This window comes from Fukomys damarensis, unplaced genomic scaffold, assembly GCF_012274545.1.
Source record: "Fukomys damarensis isolate Sample0158 unplaced genomic scaffold, DMR_v1.0_HiC HiC_scaffold_39, whole genome shotgun sequence".
NCBI lineage: Eukaryota > Metazoa > Chordata > Mammalia > Rodentia > Bathyergidae > Fukomys > Fukomys damarensis.
The window spans coordinates 70227308-70231033 of record NW_022900951.1 but is presented as its reverse complement, the minus strand read 5'-3'; the positions used below and the strand labels follow the sequence as shown (position 1 = coordinate 70231033).

At 41.4% G+C, this 3726-nt stretch overlaps 1 pseudogene; it reads left to right on the top strand.

Moving 5' to 3' along the window:
* Window positions 1-691: 691 nt before the first annotated feature.
* LOC104850258 lies at window positions 692-1657 on the top strand (annotated as a pseudogene).
* Window positions 1658-3726: the final 2069 nt, after the last annotated feature.

Genomic DNA, 3726 nt, shown 5'->3' with positions numbered 1-3726 from the left:
GATAGAATTGCAGATATAGAAGATAGGATTGCAGTCAGTGACTGTGAAAAGAGAGGTCTCTTAAAAACAGTAAGGGATCATGAGAAATCTATCCAACAATTCCTAGATGATGCAAGGAAGAATAACATAAGACTGATAGGAATCCATGAATTAGCAGGAGAAAATACAAATGACTTAAAGAAGCTGTTCAAAGAATTAATGACAGAAAACTTCCCAGACAGAAGGGAAGAACTAGACATACAGATAAGTGAGGCATAGAGAAATCCAACTAGCCATGATCAAAAAAAAATTTACACCAAAACATATAATAATCAAGATCCCAGAAACCCAACAGAAGAACAAAATACTACAAGCAACAAGAGAAAAAAAAAATCACATGCAAAGAAACGTCCATCAGAATCACAGCAGACTTTTCAACACAAACCCTTAGGTCAAAGGGAGCATGGAGTGAGATATTTTAAGTCCTAAAAGAAAAAAACCCTCCAATTTAGATTGATGTATCCTGCAAAACTCTCTTTCAAAATGGATGGGGAGAGAGGCTGGTGAGGCGCCAGTGGCCACGCTGCGGAGGGAGCCGGGCACCGGGCCCTCATGTGCAAAGAGGAGCTGGCGGCTGCCTGATGACCATGGGGCAAATGAATCCAGAGGCCTCTCTCTTCCCTCAAAAGGCAGCACTGGCGGGCCTTGAGCCATGGCGACCAGGAGCCAGCGGAAGGAGAACACGCTGCTTCACCTCTTCACCAGCGGGTGTGGGGGCAAGGTCAGTGCCATCTTCACGTGTCCACTGGAAGTCATCAAGACCAGGCTGCAGTCCTTGCGGCTGGCTCTGTGTACCTTCTATTACCTACAAGTTCACCTGGGGACCATCACTGGGGCCAGAGTGGTGAGACCAGCCTCCGTAACAACTGGGCTCCTGCAGGTTCTCAGGTCGATCCTGGAGAAGGAGGAACCAAACTCACTGTTTAGAGGCTTGGGTCCAAACTTGGTTGGAGTTGCACCCTCAAGGGCTTTGTAGTTTGCCTGTTACTCCAAAGCCAAAGGGCAATTTAATGGCATTTTCATGCCTAACAGCAATACTGTGCATATTATCTCTGCTGGTTCTGCAGCTTTTGTCACAAATTCCTTAATGAATCCTATATGGATGGTCAAGACCCGGATGCTGCTAAAGCAGAAGGTGAGGGGCTCCAAGCAGATGAACACACTGCAGTGTGGGCAGTACGTGTACCAGACCTAGGGCGTCTGTGGCTTCTACAGAGGTCTGACTTCCTCCTACACTGGCATCTCAGAAACCATCATCTGTTTTGCCATCTATTTGAGCTTAAAGAAGTACCTGAAAGAAGCTCCGTTAGCTTCTCCTGCAAAACGAAATGAGAAAAATTCCACCAGTTTGTTTTGACTCATGGCAGCTGCAGCTATTTCTAAGGGATGTGCTTCCTGCATTGCTTATCCACACGAGATCATAAAGACAGGGCTCCAAAAGGAGGGCACCAAGTACAAATCCTTTGTGCAGATGGCGCTCCTGGTGTTCCTCGAGGAGGGCTACCTTGCCTTCTCCAGGGGGCTCTTCGCCCAGCTTGTATGGAAGATCCCGAACACGGCCATCATGCTGTCCACTTATGAGCTCATCGTGTACCTGCTGGAGGACCGCAGGCAGTGACAGTCACACACTTGTGCTTAGAATAAAACTGAGAACCTCCAAGGTCTCTGTTCCATTGCTGTCTAGCGTGTCCCAGACAGACACAGGAGAGGCCATAGCGTGTCTGGTTCATGTCACGATGGTGGACATTTATTTTGTTTGTTTGTTTTTGGTACTGGGGATTGAACTTGGGACTTTGTGCATGCGAGGCAGGTGGTGGCACTGAGCTACATCCCTGGCCCAACATTTCCTTTTAGATTCTTGCTTTCTGGAAGGTTTGAATTCATTAACGTTAATAGTTAATTATAATTTTTTAACTTGAGGATTCAGGATTAAGCAGCAACTAAATTAAATCATGCTATTTAATTTAAGTTAAAAAAAATGGATGGGGAAATAAGATACTTCCCTGACAAAGACCACCTGAGAAACTTCATGAACACCAAACCAGTACTACAAGGAATTCTAAACAATAGCCTAGAAAAAGACAATGAAGGTCACAACACCATGAGGCCCAATAGATCAAATCAAATACTGAAGGCAAGAAACTAAAAGGAGAGGGGGGGGAAAAGTAAAAAGAGTCAACAAAAGGACAATAAAATGACACTAATAAGTCAGTACATATTAGTTATAACTGTCAATGTCAATGGCCTCAATTCACCAATCAAGAGAAATAGACTGGCAGAATAGATTAAGAAGCAAAATCCAACAATATGTTATATACAAGAAACACACCTAGTGCAAAAAGAAGCCCATAGACTGAAAGTAAAAGGATGGAAAATAATTATCCATGAGACAGGAGCACAGAAAAAAGCAGAGGTAACAATGTTATTTGCAAAGTAAATTTCAGACCAAAATTCACTAAGAGAGACAAAGAAGGCCATTACATCCTTGCAAAGGGAATAATTCAATAGGAAGAGATGACAATCATAAACATATATGCACCAAATATTAATGCCCCCAACTATTTAAAACAAATATTAATTAACGTCAAAAACCAAATAAGCACTAGTACAATTTTAGTGGGGGATCTAAATACCCCAATAATACAAATAGACAGATCATCTAGACAAAAAATCAACAATGAAATACTAGAAGTGAACCAAGCTTTTGAATGCATGGACTTATTAGACATCCATAGACTGTTCCACCACACAGAATCAGAATATGCATTCTTTCTGGCTGCACGTGGGTCATTCTCCAAGATAGAACACATACTAGCTCACAGAAAAGATCTGAATAAATGCAAAACAATAAAAGGTATCCCCTGTATAGCATCAGATCATAGTGCAATCAAGCTGGAGATCAATAGCACAAGAAACCATAGGAACTTCACACACACATGGAAATTGAACAACACACTCCTGAGCAATCAATGGATCTTGCAGGACATTAAAGAATAAATTACACAGTTTTTACAAATAAATGAAAATACCAATATAACATTCAGGAATTTGTGGGACACAATGAATGCAGATCTATGCAGAGAATTCATAGCACTGAATGCCCATACTAGGAAAACTGAGCGAGCTCAAATAAACAACCTAACGATGAATCTTAGACTACTAGAAAAACAAGAGCTAGAAAAACCCAAAGCTCGAACAGGAGAGGAAATTATAAAGATTAGAGCAGAAATCAATGCAATGGAAACTAAGAAAATGATACAAAAAATAAATTATACCAATGTCTTCCAGAGTTCTGCCTAACTTACCTTCCATCAAGTTTAATGTTTCTGTTTCAATATTTAGATCTTTAATCCACTTGGATTTTAATTTAGTGCATGGCAAAAGATAAGGGTCTAATTTTAATCTGTGGCAGGTTGACATCCAGTTTTTCCAACACCATTTATTAAAGAGGCTATCTTTCCTCCACTGAGGATGGTCAGCTCCTTTGTCAAAGATGAGGTAGCTGAGTACATCTGCATTTGTTTTTGTGTCTTCCAGTCTGTTCCACTGATCCTCAGGCCTATTTCTTTGCCAGTACCATGCTGTTTTTATCACAGTGGCTTTGTAGTATAGTTTCAAATTGGGAATTGTTACACCTGGTGCCATGTGTCTGTTGCCTAAAATGGCTTTTGCTATTCTAGGTCTCTT